General features: G+C 45.2%; 1 protein-coding gene across 1 annotated transcript in view; it reads right to left on the reverse strand.

Moving 5' to 3' along the window:
• The window catches only part of PTN (pleiotrophin), an 89,817-nt gene extending 84,124 nt beyond the window's left edge, over positions 1 to 5,693 (reverse strand). Inside the window, exon 1 of the mRNA XM_083701028.1 lies at positions 5,360 to 5,693. The gene's annotated coding sequence lies outside the window, so the exon portion shown is untranslated. The remainder of the gene's footprint in view (positions 1 to 5,359) is intronic.
• Between the last annotated feature and the right edge of the window lie 10,930 nt (positions 5,694 to 16,623).

Consider the following 16,623-nt stretch of genomic DNA (forward strand, 5'->3'; position numbering starts at 1 on the left):
TTTGCACATATTGAAGATGCAAGCCTTCTAGGTTTCAGATTTATTTGTTTTTAAAGTTTGCTGTGTGCTTCAGTGACCGGGGGTCTTCTTTCCACACCAGCACTTTTTTCAACATTCCCTAAATTGAATCTAACAAAGTGTCTAGATGGATTTTGAAATATACTCTGAGAGAACCCTCAGTTTCATAGAGTTTATTTCTGTTTGTAATAGAAACAGTCAGTCATCGGGTGTGTCTGTCAGTGCTTGTGTGTGTCTGGCCCCTCCCAGACCCTAGGCTATATATCCTTTGTTCACACCCCAGGTCACACCTGATAGGCTGATTCAAACTTCCCTTCTGGGCCAGACTGGACAGCTCCAACGGCCAATCAGATTACTACAATCTAAAATCCTACCTGCCTATTATTCTGGGATTGAAGCTCCAGACATAACAGATTTCTCACATGGCAGCAGTGGGTTGATGGTGGAATTAGGACACGGCTGAATTTTCGCGCAGTTCAGATTTTCATTATGAGAGGAAAATCTGTTTCTACCTCCCCACCCCTGTGTGTGTGTGTGTGTGTGTGTGTGTGTGTGTGCTTCCCAGACCTCTTCACAGCCACTGATTCTGAAAAGGTTCAGAAAATGGCAACCAAAACCATCAAGGGTTGCAGCATTTGGGGCCTGTAAGTTTAGAGGAAAAGCATCTAGTAGGCGGTATGATAGAAGTGCATAAAATTATGCAAACTGGGGAGAAATGGACAGAAGGAAGTTTTTGTTCTTTTCTAGCACTAGAACCTGCGGATATCCGTGAAGCTGAACATTGGATAATTCAGGACAGAGGAAACAAAGAACTTCTTCACCTAGCACATAGTTAAACTACGGCCTTTGCTCCCACAGTGATGGCCACCAACTTGGATGGTTTTAAAAGAGGTTTACAAACATTCATAGAAGAGTAGGCTATCAAAAGCTCCAAGCAACAATGGCTAGATTCTCATTCCAGGGCTGGAGGTAGTATGCTTCGGAATACTGGTTGCTGAACACTATAGGAGGGGAGAGAGTTTTTGCACTCAGGTCATGCTTGTGGGCTTCCAATAGACAGCTGGCTTGTCACTGTGAGAACAGGATTCTGGGCTAAGTGTGCCACTGACTTGATTCAGCAGGCTCTTCTTGTGTTCTTAAAATAAAACAAACCATGCAAGCAAGCAAGCAAGCAAGCAAGCAAGCAAGAATAGGTGTGTTCAGGCTTTTATCTTTCCCACAGCAACATATAGATGCTACATTTTTCAAAAATCACTATTTCCATTACACCTTTGGCCCAATTCTTCAGTCCTCATTCTCAGCTGAACCAAAGCATAACAGTACAATCCCATGCATGTCTCCTCAGAGATCGGGATGTCAGAGAACTTTGATGAAAATGGAAACAGAAGCGGAAATTGCCATTGTTTCCTTGTTGTCCCATGTCTAGAACAGAACTCCATCCAGTGAATACAATCGGTATTGGATGTTGTTGTTGCTTTCAGTGCACAAATGATATGCAATTGATTATGTTTTTCTGCATATGCATTGTGTTTCTTTTGAGTTGAAATGGATATGGGGTGGAACTACATAATGACAACATAATTTTTGCCACAGTGGACAGCAAGACAAATAACGTAGACAAACTGCAACAAAACAGAAGCAGGCCTGCATGTGATGAAAACAGTGTGGAACAAAAAACAATGAATTCTTGCAACCCTGCACAGAGGTGAACCCCACTGAGCACAATGGGACTTACTTCAGCTAATTGGGTATAGGATTGCAGCCAAGCAGAGCAAAACTAATTTTCCTTTATGCCAAGGGTGGAGGAGATCTACTGATATAGCTACTGCCAGATCTATTGAGCTGCTGTTTTGTAATGCTCAGAGCAGGAGGTGAGAGGCAGCATTTTCTCTCCCCCCCCCCGCCACCCACCCCCATTAAATGCAGTTGAAGGCAACTAACTATGCCAGCCACAGGGTTAGCATACAGTTTAACCACTATAGTTTGGGGAAGCAAAAGAGCTGGAGATGTGGGACATACCCCTGGCCCACAAGCCCAACAGCACTTCTGGAATATCTATGTCAGTGGAGCCAAGGCACTTCCAACAGTGTAACTCTCTTCCCACCAACATATCTCTCCCATTCTTCTAGCCTCCAGAGGAGGACAGCATTTCCCCCTGAATATTTGTAATTCGGTTTTCTGCCCTTCATCCCTGGCTAACACCATCGCTCCCTCCCTTCCCTTTGTTACCCTACTTCCTGTCTAAATTTGGGCAACCTTCTTTTTCACTTACATTACCCTGAAACGTGTGATGTGGTGAAGGGAGAGACAACCGAGTGTCCATTTGGGGGGAATATGATACCATAGGAATAGAGAGAGCAGACTCTCGCATAGCAGAGTGACAAAGTGAGATTTGCACTGCCCAATGAACCAGTGATTGCCTTGGCTCTCACCTTTTTATCGCTATCAATTTAACCCAGAAGCAGTTGACATGGTGTCATCCAACAACATCTGGAGCCACCACATTGGCTCCCCCGTTGGCCAACAACAACCCAGTTGTCTTGCCCCTGGATCCCAGTAACATTTAACTAAAGCAGAAGTGTAACATAAGATCAGTTCAGAATCTGACACTCCATGTCATTGATTATCACTTGTGTCAATGATGTCATGTCATAACTTGTGTTAACTTTGGCCATAGTAGGGTTCACTCGAACAGCCTCTGTACACTTTCATGTGCATTGGCCAAAGCCAAAATGGGCTGCAGTTAGTGCCACTGTGAAAGAGCTGTCCATGCGCATAGCAAGGTGCCCTTGAAATGTTTTAAACTGCAACTCCCATCCATGATTTCTGGGGTTGGTAGGAGTTATAGTCCAAATTTTTGGATAGCATCAGATGGACAAAGGCTGATGTATGGTGAGAGATGGAAAAGAAGTAGAGAAAGGGCAGATGCCTTAGCTTTAAACTGTAGTTAAATCCAAATTCTCAGATCCCACTGAATACACCAGGCCAGATTTTAATATAAGTGAAGACTAGTGGGTCAGTATTTTTTTAAGGAAAACTGGATTTAGATATTTAATTTTAATAAAAGCTACTGCAGCCCAGAAACCAAGAGTGGTGGCAGGAATGTTGCCCATGTGGTCTTTAAAAATTGATTTTAAGATTAGGGTTTGGCAAGGGCAGGTTGGAGTATCTAGGGCAGCCAGATCTAATTCCAACCCATCTTGGTCTATTGTTGCATCATCGTTTATTATTCACAGTTCAGATAGCTGATCTCCCAGAGGAAGAGTTCTCTTTAATTAGCATCAGCACCACAGGGTGAATGGTCATTTGACTGATTTTGCCTGGCAATGAAACTTTAGAACACCTACCATCATTTTAAAATGCAGTTAAGGAAAAAAATTAAGAATAACCACACAACTAGTTTTGCCATAGGATGACATCTACTTGAGCTGACTTTATCAGGACTTTATCATGATTGTATGATCATATATCATCACAAAATCATGATTATATTTTCATATGGCCTGCTTAAATTCCTTTAACTTCACCATCAGTATGAACCCCATTGCACCCCTTGCCAGAACAGATGATATCCTGTTGCACTCAGGTTTTGCTTGTGGGTGGGCTTCCCGTAGGCATCTGGTAGGTCACTGTGAGGACAGAGTGCTGGGCCAGGTGGGTGTTGGGCCTGATCCAGCAGGCCTTTTCTCAAGTTGTTTAGATCTCTATGTACCACACACAACAAGAATGGGGAGCCTGTGCCACCCCAACCCCATGAGAGGTTGTTGGACTCCAACTCTGATCATCCCCAACCATTGGTCTGACTGAGGCTGATAGGAGTTGAAGTCAAGCAAGTTCTGAAGAGCCAAGGGCTCCCCATCCTTGGCACAGAGGGTTCCCCATCCTTGGCACAGAGGCACAGAGTCCTGGGTTCATATCCTGACTGTGTGGCCTTAGTTAAGCCATCATCTTTCAGCCTAGCTAGTGGGGAGAATAAAATGGGACAGCACCACATATGGAAGACTGGAAACCCAAAAAACCCAACACCAATGAGGCCATGGAAGACTGTGTGATTGCTGCCCCTCCGTTCCTTGGACCTTCTTCTCATCCTATCCTCACACTTTCTATGGAACAATATTAGATTTCCATTTCCTATAAGAGGTGAAAAGGAAGTACGTCAGATGCCCAGTCTCTTGCTGCTTTGCTAACACTACAGGTGAAATTGGGTTCCCTGTGTTGCAATTGAACAATCAAACTGCCAGTGAATAGTTTGAAGGTACAGTTTAGTAAGATGGCAACCATGTTGCACCTCAGCAAGCCTGGGTCTGGTCAGTGCCACTGGGACACTCTCTAGACTTCCTTGGGTGCCACCTTAGCTTCCATAGAAAAAAAGTTAAGATACAAAATTTAAACACAAAAAAAGCAATCCCACACATATACACACTGCCCTGAGTTCTTTCAAGCTTGGGAAGCGGATGTGGCATGGGGGGAAAAGGCAGCTTTTAAAAACATCCCATTCATGACAGTTGCATTGTATAAACATCCTTGTAAAACTCCCGCTAAATTAGATTCTTGAAAACAGAGTTGCAGAAGCAGCTTTTTGCTGCTTTTTATGCTAGAAAACCTCACTTGGCATCCAACCATCTGCAGTCTTGTCCCCGTCAGCCTCTAAATGTCATTTCATCCAATGGAGCGGAAGGAAAAGTGACCAACACTAGCTGGTACCGATGAGAGTATATGGAAAGCTCCACCCCTCTGCTTATGGCTGGGTACAAGAGCGCACACTCTCCGTGGGAAGAGATGTGGAAGAACAGGTTCTTCTGCACATCACTCAGCTCTCCTTCATCCCATCTCAATACACCAGCAGGGCTCAAACAACAGGAGGAATCCAAGGGGAACAATTGGGCCCTCGCTCCACTTCTAGCACTTCTCTTACAGCCTGCTAATGCAGAAGATACCAGAGAGAAAAGCCCAGGAAAAGTCCCCACACATTTTGCCCCTCGTAATTTGCTCAGAGTTGACCCAACTGGTTCCCCTGGTCAGTGCATCATCATGCCACCCATCTAGGACCCAAGAAATTCATGAATGGTGCTCCTATTATCTGGCACTCAGTGTGAACTTCTACTGGGAATACCAAACACTGCTATTGTTACACAGAAGGAACAGCACCCTCGCTCTGTTGGAAAACACAAAACACACATCCAGAAGCCACTCTGAGGTCCCCCATCAACTTTCTTCAATCCATGGAAACATTGAAAGTTAAGGATTTCTGTTGCTGAGCATCCATCCCCGTTTACACTGAAAAGAGGGGGGAAGAGAGATCAAACAGTAGCGTTTGCAAACCAAATCCACTTGTACTTACTTTGAGTTGCAAAATCTCCCGTCTCTGTTAAACAGTCTTCAATCCCCCGTGAGGACTTCTGAGCTTTCGCTACACCTTCACTCGGCAAATGCAGCACTTTTCCGCTTCTCTCTCTTTTTCTCCCCTTCTCGAAATTATTGACTCCTTTTCTTCCTTTGCCCCCTTTCCAATGTCCCTCTGCTCCTCCTCCTCTTCTTCTCAGTTTACCCTCTTCCTCTTTCAATTTCCCCCCCAGAATTTCTCTACTCAAGGCAGGGAACCTGATCCTTGCTTTGACTATAGAGAGAGCAGACTGTGAGTGACTGAGTGAGCGAGAGAAAAGAAAGGGAAGGAGGGGGGGAGAAAGCAGAGCACAGTTCCCTCATGTGATCTGACTGGGAAGCTTATTAAAAGCAGGTCACTCAAGGGGCAGTCTCTCCCACCAAGACCGATGGAAAGGCAGGAAGCGGGGAGGGGGGAATCAGAGAGGAACTCTCCATCAGGAATGACATCTTTTTCAAGGGGCTTCAGTCAGTGCAGAAGGAAAGTAAGAGGATACTATTCAGTTCCTCAGAAACTTCAGATGCAGGAAGCAGCCAATCAGTTTGTAAGCTTTTGCACAACCAGTGAGTATCAACCCTTTTTGCTCAGTCCGTAGCCAAAAGTCAGCACTTTTTCACAACAGCTGGCCGAGATGCATTTTGCCAAAGCTCATCTGAGCTGGAAACAGCTTGAACAAACAATCTACACAGGTGAACACTGCAATTTTAGTCACATACACGAACAAAGGATCACAACAGCTACATCTGTAAACAAGGGCCCAGTGCCAACAATTAGGGATAGGGATTCTGCCAATTTCAGATTTCCTCAGCTTCTCATTTTTTCAGATACAGTGGTACCTTGGGTTACATACGCTTCAGGTTACAGACTCCGCTAACCCAGAAATAGTACCTCGGGTTAAGAAATTTGCTGCAGGATGAGAACAGAAATCGTGCTCCAGCGGCACAGCGGCAGCAGGAGGCCCCTTTAGCTAAAGTGGTGCTTCAGGTTAAGAACAGTTTCAGCTTAAGTACGGACCTCCAGAACGAAATAGGTACTTAACCCGAGGTACCACTATATTAAGTTCTGCTCTCCACATTTCCACATCACTTGGTGTTTTTTAAAGTCCTCATGAAAAATTGCTAGCATTTCTCAGTGAATTTCTCCTCATAGACAATTTTCGCCAGGTACCTTAAAATATATAATGAAGGCACCAGGCGAACCTCCCTGTGGAAGCATTCCACTAATGGGGAGCCACTACAGAAAAGGCCTGTTTCCATGTTGCCACCATCTGGACCTTGTGTGGAGGAGACACACAAAGAAGGGCCTTAGATGATGAATGCAGCAGAGTCTGGGATAGTTTATATGGGGAGAGGCAGTCCTTGAGGTATTGCAATCCTGATCCATTAAAGACTTGAATGGTCAAAATCAGCACTTTTAATTGGGCCTGGAAGCTAATTGGCAGCCAGTGCAGTAGGGCCAGGATTGGTGTGATATGCTCAAACCATCTTGACCCAGGGAGCAAGCTGGCCAGCTGAAGCTTCTAAACCAACTTCAGAGGCAGCCCTATGTATAATGTGTTGCAGTAATCCAACCTAGAGGTTACCAGAGCATAGACGACAGAAGTTAAGCCATCCCTGTCCAGATAGGGGTGCAGCTGGGCCACCAACCAAAGCTGATGGAAGGCACTCTGTGCCACCAAGGCCACCTGAGCCTCAAACAACAGCAGATGATTCAGGAGTACCCCAATCTACATACCTGCCCCTTCAGAGGGAATTATGATGTGCCTTATAATATGGCAAATGAAGACAACTGACGACATGCATCTGGGGTACAAGGTTCAGGCATGTACTATGCATTATTCTTAGCCTTGAAAAGCCTCATCCACAAGACTTCAGTCCCATTTTGCCCTGCAAACATCCCACCCACCCTTGGGTTAGGGTCTCACTGTCACTGAGCTTTTTGAGTTGCTGGTTGACAGGACTGAAAAGGATATTTCTTCTTTCCAACCTCAATTGGCCTCCAGTTTGTGCATTTTTCACCTTTCCCTCAGTGAAATACGGCTTACTTGTATTAGGCGTTAACTGGTTTGGTAAGAACCATGGGTGGAAAGTGCATAGGGCAGGAAATACTAAATAGTAAGCTTGGGTTAGGGCCTCTGCTTGGCAGGAATCTCTCACCCTGGTCATCCAGTGAGGTCCTGGAGGCTTGGCTCGCACCACAACAGAACTCGATTCTCGGAGACTCCCAGGAAAGGGGCTATGCACTTCCCAACCCTGACAGAACAACTGCTCCTTACCCAACTGCCATGCCAACCTCAATAAAGATTTGGCCTGATTATCACTCAACACCTGACGTTCTGATGTTCTGTTTATTTCACCACTCCCAAGAGACCACATAATACACCTGCTTGGGCAAGCAGGTGGACCAGTGAAGCCAAACCTCCTTGAGAAAAAGTGTTTGTTCGCCGGTGATTGCAAAAAGCAAAACATTCCTCTGCTTAGGTTTTGATTCTTGCCCTCAGGGCTTCCTTCAAGCTCTTCAGTTTCAGATGGATTATGTATAAAGGTGATGTTTTTAAGGAGAGGGTGGGGGAGGAGAGGTAAGCGATAAAAGTTGCTGAAGTCAAATCCCTACTTTCAAATAGACTGAGAAAACAGCCTGCAAGGAAAAGGGGATCAGAATCGGTCAAGAATAAGGCATGCTGGGAAATCTCCATAGACTATGAAGCCTGAGCCTTCCTGAGGCAGTTCATTGAGTAAAAGGGAAGATATGATGGAGTTCTTTTGAAGAAGGATAGAAAAAGCTAGCATAAGTGTTCATCTGAAATCTGCTACTTTCTTTCAAGCATCTCCAGTAGGCTAGTCCTCCAAGGGGTGAGGTAGGTACCCAAAAATATCTGTGAAAGGGAACATAAGAGGAGCATGGCTGGATTAGGCCAAAGGCCCTGCACTCTGGTCCAACCAGATGCCCAGATAAAAGTCACAAGCAGAACCACTCCCCTCTCCTAGAGTTGGCATATTTCAAGCTTTATTTAGACAAAGTGATTTTTGGTTTACGTGCCAAAGATCCAGGACAAACCTCCGCCTTAAGGAAATTCCTCCTTGACGTCACTTCTACCTTTGAAATCCTGGTAATATCTGGGAAAATCTGGACGTATGGGCAGCCCTACTCTCCACATACAATGCCCAGCAAGTGGGATTCAGAGACATGCTGTTTCTGACAGTGGAGATGGAACATAGCCATCATGGCTGCTGGGAAATTGATTGCCTTACCCTCCAGGAATGTGACTTAATCCTCTTTTAAAGCCGTCCAATATGACATCTGGTGGGGTGCATGTTTCCCCTCAGAACTGAAGATGTTGGCACACTTGCAATTATTCTCATAAAAACATAAGTGTTTTCCTTTAATACATGCCCAAGTGTGGGATTAAGGAATATGATTCCAAAGAACTTCACCCATTTCAAGACAGGTATGAATATGTCTATTATGAGGTATATAATATATCACCTTAATCTGATGTCTCAGATGCAGCCTAGTTTGGGAGGGGGTCACTAAGAGTGGGGAGTGGGGCTCATATATAATTTTGAATGCCTTTAATCAGGAACCACCATCTATGGCGAGGTACTTATGGTAAGTAGCATCATCAATTGCCCTATGTCCTGTGGCTACAGAAGTAAGGGGGAGCTTGCAGTCTCTAGCCAGGTATTAAAGAGATGCTGGGAACTTTTTCCCCACCCCACCCCATAAGACTCACAGAACTGTAGTGTTGGAAGGGACCTTAAGGGTCATCTAGTCCTGCCCTCTGGAATCACAGCTAACACGCATCATAAATAAGATCTGAGGCCTGTTGGGATTTCTGCACACCCCACCTCGTTTCATCAATAAGTATGTTTCCTAGATCACTGCACTACTGAAAGCATGCATTGAAATGACATTCCTTATGTCATAAGGAGGTACATAAATCATCTCAACAATGCTTCTTTGGGGATGATTTACTTATTGCATTTATAGTCCACCTTTTTCTCCAAACTGCTCAAGGAGGCATACATTTTTCTCCCCCTCCCCAGTGGCATAGCATGGGGGGTGCAGGGGGGCCGGCCACACCGGGCGCAACGTCTGGGGGGCGCGCTCGCACTCACAGCTCTCTGCCCCTACTAAAATCCATGGGTTAGGGGGCACAAATTATTTGCCTTGCCCCGGGTGCTGACAACCCACGCTACGCCACTGCCCCTCCCCATTTAACCCCCACAAGGACCCTTCAAGGGAGGCTACTCTGAGAGACATGATCACACCTCAAGTACACTTTCCAGCTAGGTAAAACTCTCAAGGAGGATGTGAAGCAGTGCCAGCAGGCTGTGTGGCTAGGGAGGATGTTGGGTGAGTCCCATGGGCCGGGTTAAGAAACTTGGAGGGCCACATTCAGCTTTGGGCCTTAGGTTACTCATACCAGCTCCACACTGACTGGCAGCCAAGTTTCTAGTCCTAGAGGAGATGCTACAGAAGAAACCCAGGGCATTCTGCATGTTCTTCTACCACTGATCTATGGATGGCCCTTCTGGTATTTATACCCAAGTGTTATGTACTAATTTTGGATACTAGAACAATAGGCAAGTAGGATCCTAGAATGCAACTACTGATTGGCTTGCAGGAGAAGACTAATCAGGCTCCAGGAAGACCTTAATCAGCCTATTAGGCTGGTAGGATCGTAGAATGCAACAACTGATTGGCCTGCAGGAAAAGACCAATCAGGCTCCAGGAGGGAAGCAGAATCAGCCAATCAGACAGGACTCATTGTGTAAATAATGTATATAAAAACCTGAGGTTTGGGGGGCAATTCAATCACTTTTTTACAAGCTGCAATAACGAGCATGAAATCACTACAGGACTCTGAGTATATTTCACCAAGCATCTCTCTCTCTCTCTCTCTCTCTCTCTCTCTCTCTCTCTCTCACACACACACACACACACACACACCTTATTTGATCTGTCTGAAAGGCTGACTAAGTGGAATAGGGCCACACCACACCAACAAAAGTTTTCTCTCTTTCTCAAAGCAAACAAAATTGCACACATGGCTCCATCAGCAGGTCAACTCATCTTGATCTTATCCCTTTGTTCCAGATGGCCCAGAAATATCAATTTCTTTCTTTCATCCACGCCAGCCTTTAGCCTCTGCAAGCATGAAGCTGGGGGGGGGGGGGGAGAGAGCAACCCCATTCCAGGAAAACGAGAGAGAGAGAGAGAGCGCACATGACCATTTTAAAGATTTTTTTCCCCACCTTCTCCTCCACTGTTGTTTTCAGAGTTATTGAGCTGCCAAGCGTCAGCTGTGAGTGCCCACAGCTGCCACCTCATCTACCATGATCAGATTTCCATTAGCGATCCTGAATTATTTAGCTGAAATATCGAGCATGGGGCTTGAGCTGCTTTTGGTCTACCTTTCATAACATGCCTGTGCCATGACAGGAATCTCTTCTTAGAAATTAGTCAGCCTCTGGGGCTTGAGGGGCAGGCGGGTAAGCCGATGGAGAAACCTATGGAGGTTTAAACAGAACCAAGCACACAGTCACCCACCATACCATTTCAGATCCTGCATGGCAGAGACTGGCACAGGCCGTGGTCTAAAGGCAGATGGGGTGACCAGCTTCCTAAGCTAAGCAGATCTGGGTCTGGTCAGTGCCCGGATGGGAGACCGTGTGGCAATCACATGTACCCAGCTTTGGGTTCCATGATTGAAGAAAGGTGGAAGCAGGAAAGCAGGCCCAGAAAGGCTACCTGGGAAAAGCAAAAGTCTTTCTATGGGCACATCCACTTTCAGATGTGCTTAGAATCCTCAGTAAAGAAATAGGATGGTCTCTTTTGAAGATGCACTTCTCTGACATTTTGCAAACAAAAGGCCAAAACTCAGTTAAGTGATCCGAAAAGCATTCTTCTCCTGGTTGATAAGATTTTCACTTTGCGTGAACCATTAACATCAAATAACCTCTGCACATGTGACTAGAAAATAGCTGGCTTTGTAATTTTGAACCTGGAGTCAGCACTGGCTGGTACTGTACCAGAGAAAGAAAAAGTGACCTGTAAGGTAGCAGCTTTTCTGTGTCATTCTCAAAAATAAGTTTAAAGTGTTTCAGTCTTTACAACCCCCAATGGGATGACATCATTCAGCTGCTTCAGGATAGCCTTGTATAGTCTTTTTCTTTGTGGCGATTCTTTTTTCTGTTCTACTTGCAATCCTTTACATGGAATAAATTTCCTGCTCTCTGGGCTTTGAACTCAGAGACTTACAAGGAAGCATATACAAGCTGCAGTTGGGTTGCCCTGAGTTCCTGATTCACCAGCAAATGGGCCAAGTAGCAGCTGCCTGGGTCACCTTGCCCTCAGTACCCAGGCTTGCTCCAAGTGACCTTTATCCCTACAATGACATCTACTCTACTTAACCATTTCCAAAGTAAGTCTTGCTCACCAGGAGCATTGAAAATTGCCTTATCCCAAGCCAGACCATTGGTCCATGTAGCTGAGTAAGGTCTTCATTGAGTGACAGCAGCTCTCCAGGATTTCAGATATTCCCATCCCTCCTTGGAGATACAGAGAGGATCCACCTTGGGACCTTCTGTAGGCAAAGCTGCAGAGCTGCAGTCCTCCCTCAGGTATCCTGGACCCAAGCCACCTTTCAAAGGCAGTCATCCAAACTGTGATGTCTATCCCTGACCTAAGTTGTGAGAAGAAGCAGGGTTCTGTGGATATCAAATTCCCACGTGCCTCTTTCCTCTTCACTGTTTACAGTGATCCTTGAAGAAGTCTTGGATGTTACGCTGCAGCCTTCCGCTCTCCTGATCAGCAATTCTCAGGCTATTTCTCACAAGTGGGACAGGAACAATACAACTTCTTGAGATGATGGCTCCATTAAGGTGGCATATTGCACTATTATCTAGTGCACTATTATCTAACCATTGTTGGCAGCAACAATGCTGCAATATTTGTGTTTCGGGATTAATACTGGATATACCTTCAGAGGCTGTAACGCCATTAAACATATTTGTATTGTATTGTACCTTCAAAGGCAGTGTAATATTTAATAACAAACTCCTGCTATTAATTTCATCCTGTTTAGTCATTGCTGGCTCTCTTGCACTTAAATGTAATGCCCGTTGCTCTGGCATTAAAGGAGCATGAGTTCCTGCTTTTCCAGCTTAAATGCAGTCATACTTTTATGCAAAGGCTGCATCTGCAAATGGCACATAGTGTGTGTGTTTTGTGTTTTAATTGTTGACTTGGAAAGGACCACGAGGGTCATCTAGTCCAACCCCTCTGCAATGCAGGAATCTTTTGCCCAACGTGGGGCTCAAACCCATGACCTTGAAATTAAGAGTCTCATGCTCCACCAACTGCTATACCAAAATACACCAATTGTCTGTAATAAAACTTCTAAGCAGTTTACAAGTAATATTAAAATTATCAATAAAAACAAGTATGCATAAAAGTGTATATGTTAATGGAAATAACATAAAAAATGCATTATAGTGGGGGAAATTGCTTGCAGAAATGTGTGTATTGGGAGAAATTTTCTGATGAAGGTTTCTTTAATAATAATAAAAGAATTTTCAAACAGATGTGGAAATGTGGAGGACTGAATTGAAGGCTGGAAGAACGAGAAACTAAGAGAAACTGAGGAGGCCCTAAATATTGCTGATCTTTGAGCAGATGGAAAAGCCCTGCAGTCCCACTGCTCTCCTGATGGAATGGCTGCTGCAGCTGAAAGGTAAGGGCAGAGCCTGATGGGACTGGTCTTTAATGGAAAGGTCCTACTTATACTGGAAATGAGATGTATTTTCTGGCCTCGCTGGGAGGTGTTTCATCCAACTCCATTCAGAGAGCTTCATCACGTCACCGTGACCTTGAAGATACCAGAAGAGCAATGAATTCCTCAATGCTTGAATATGTGTGTTTTGCAATATAACACTTTCCAGCTGATGAATATAGGACTGATCCCCAGAGTGGTTAGCATTACACCTTTTGAACATTTCCTCTTAAGAGGATGCACAGGAAGAGAGAGAGAAACAAGAGCTAAACACTCTGAGCAACTGATGTGCTCTTCCAGAGAGAGGGATCAGACTTTCAGCTTCTGTTGGAATTTAAAAGTGCTCCAGGCTGCATCCCCTCTCTCTTGATTTTCATGTAATGACTCAGTCAATTACAGATAAGATTTCCAGGAGGAAAGCATTTATTCTGTACCATAAGCTTAAAAAACAACAACACACAGCACAAGAGGCAACACAATGTAATTTGGTTCAAGAGCGCACGCGCACGCGCGCACACACACAATAGTTGAGAAAAATGGGGTCCTGGAAAGCAGGGTGATTACAACCTGCTCAAGAGAGGCAGCTTATGCTCTTTGTCAAGAGCATAAGATGAGCCTGCTGGATTGGGGCCATGGCCCTTCTAGTCCAGCATCCTGTTTTCACAGCCCCAACCAGATGCCTATAGGAAGCAAACAAGCAAGACCTTGAGTGCAACAGTACTCTGCCCAACTGCAAGGCCCAGCAAGTGGTACTCTGAGATTCCCAGACACTGGTATATACCACCTCTGACAGTGGAGGTAGAACATAGCCAACACCTTTTGTAACCCATAATTGAATATTTGTATTATTTAACTTGGGAAAGGATTCACAAGCTGCGCAGTAAGCAAACAAGGAGTGTGTTACAGCTCCATCTGAATGAACTGCTGGTCAGAGAAGACAACACTGGGCTGATTGGGCAAACAGTTTGAGCTGGTAAGAACATAAAAGCATCAGAAGAGCTGGATGAGGCCCATGGCCCATCTAGTTCAGCATCCTGTTCCCACACTTGCCAACCAGATGCCTGTGGGAAGCCCACAAGCAGCACCTGAGCACAAGAACACTGTTTCATCTTTTGGCTCCCAGCAACTGGTATTCAGAAGCTTTGCTGGCTCTGACCCTGGAAGCAGAGAATTAGCATTGATGGCTAGTAGCCACTGATAGCTTTATTCTCCACAAATCTGTTGTATCCAAGTGCCATCCAAGTTGGTGGTCATTACTGCTGTGTCTTTCTTGCTGAAGTACAGATGGAGGAATCTGCCCATTGCTCTTCCTCTTGGGACCCAAAATGAGGGTGAAAGAAGAGGTACATGAAATGCAGCTTCATCTGCCCTCACTCACATCAGTTGGATAGGCTATGTGAGTCAATGACATCATCCTGTTCACTATGTGATTTCCTGATTGGCTGGGATCACCTTATAGAAAAAATAACCCCTTCACAGAAAATGGTGCTGAAACAACAGCACAGTGCAGAACATTGACTATTTAAAAATGGATGGGAAATGCAAGAGATTGGAAGGGACAACATAGGATAGCAGCAGAGGGAAAAGGTGGATAACTTTTTGCAGCCAAGGGGCTGGATCCCTAGGTTACCCAACCCCCGTGGACCATTTTGACACGTGATGTGTTATTCTTTACCTGTGCAGCTGGAAATCGAACCACGTGCGCAAAGGCACAGGCCTGGTGATCAGTTGATTGCAAACCCCACTTTGGGTAGAAAGCCAAATCTTTACCTGCCCCACTTTAGAGTGCTCAAAACATTTCAGCTGCATTGTCACAGATATCCCTGTAACAACCCTGCAAGGTAAGTATTATTATCCCCATGTTGATGATATAAAGGGCTGAAGCTGAGAGAAAGTATCTTGCCTAAAGCCATCTGTTGAGTTCATACCAGAGGCAATATTTGGACTGGGAACATTCAGATTTGTTGCTCAGCCTTTCAGCCAACTGCTTTACACCGACTCTTATTTACACTGGGCTCCTTAGAGAGTTTCTTCTACTAGCACCGTCTTCTGCACAAATCTCTCATTGCTCATCAGAAACAGCAGAGCAATCTCACGACAGGAGAAGAAAAGCAGTTGTTCCCTAAAATATAGCACTCACCTGCTTCGGGAGGTAGAGAGGAGACTTGATTTTGCTTTGAGCCAAAAATGACAGTGGGAAGAGATCACATCCTGTTTTATGCCAGTGGCTCTCAAACTTTATTACACTGAAAATCAACATTCATTTCTTTGTGGACCACCACATTTCTGTACCTTACAATAATCACATGTGGGAGCAATTGAAAGGTCCCTTTCCTGAACCTGCTACCTGATGCTGCCTGTTTGCTTCAATTTGTCCTGGTAAGCCAGAGATGGGGAATTGGATGGGGTTGGTGGGCTGCAATCTAACCTCCCCCAAAGCCTGTTGGCTGTTTTGACAGATAGGTAGCTTGCCCATCTGTCAATCACCATGGCTCACACTGATTGGTGGGGCTTGGAAACCCTACTTTTGGCAGGGAGCCACATCTTTACCTTTATAGCAGGTAGAGGTATAGTGATCATGGCTTGTGGGGAAATGACCCCATGGACCAAATAATGCCTACAGGCCAGAGTTTTCTCACTACTGTGATAAGAGTTTCTTCCTCTTCAACATCCTGGTGGAATGTGCTGCACTTCCTACTGCAGGCTTTCCACGGGAAACTTCCTGGTACCTGGTCCAAATGTTTTCTGCCCTGCAACTGGCTTTTTCTCCATTTTCTCCATCTGGTTCCATGGATCATGCTAGCCTTCTTTGTCATTTTGCAAAGGAGTGTCCTGCCTCATGAGAAGTGCAAGGGAACTGGATGGTATAACTTATACAAGAAATGCAAGCCCCATCAAAGAAGTGGGAAGGAGAAGTAGCACAACAGAAAAGATGAACACCTGAAGAAGCAAGAGAATTATAACACTAATACAGGATCTGCCAAACTGGTACCATTCAGATATTTTGGACTACAAGTCCCATCAGCCACAGCTTCCTGCTGGAACAATTGTTTATAGAGTCACATCCAGTAAACTGTGGCCTGTTGTCAGACAAGACAGTTTCAGGTATAGGTAAAAAAGGTAAAGGACCCCTGGACAGTTAAGTCCCGTCAAAGGTGACTATAGGATTGTGGCACTCATCTCGCTTTCAGGCCGAGGGATCCAGCGTTTGTAACAGACAGATTTTTGGGTCATGTGGCTCACATGACCAAACTGCTTTTGGTGCAATGGAACACCGTGATGGAAACCAGAGCGCACAGAAACATCGTTTACCTTCCTGCCGCAGTGGTACCTGTTTATCTACTTGCACTGGCATGCTTTTGACCTGCTAGGTTGGCAGGAGCTGGGACAAAGCAACGGGAGTTCACCCCGTTGCAGGGATTCGAACTGCCGACCTTCTAATCGG

The sequence above is a fragment of the Podarcis gaigeae genome (assembly GCF_964106915.1).
Source record: "Podarcis gaigeae genome assembly, chromosome: 10".
In the NCBI taxonomy this organism is placed as follows: domain Eukaryota; kingdom Metazoa; phylum Chordata; class Lepidosauria; order Squamata; family Lacertidae; genus Podarcis; species Podarcis gaigeae.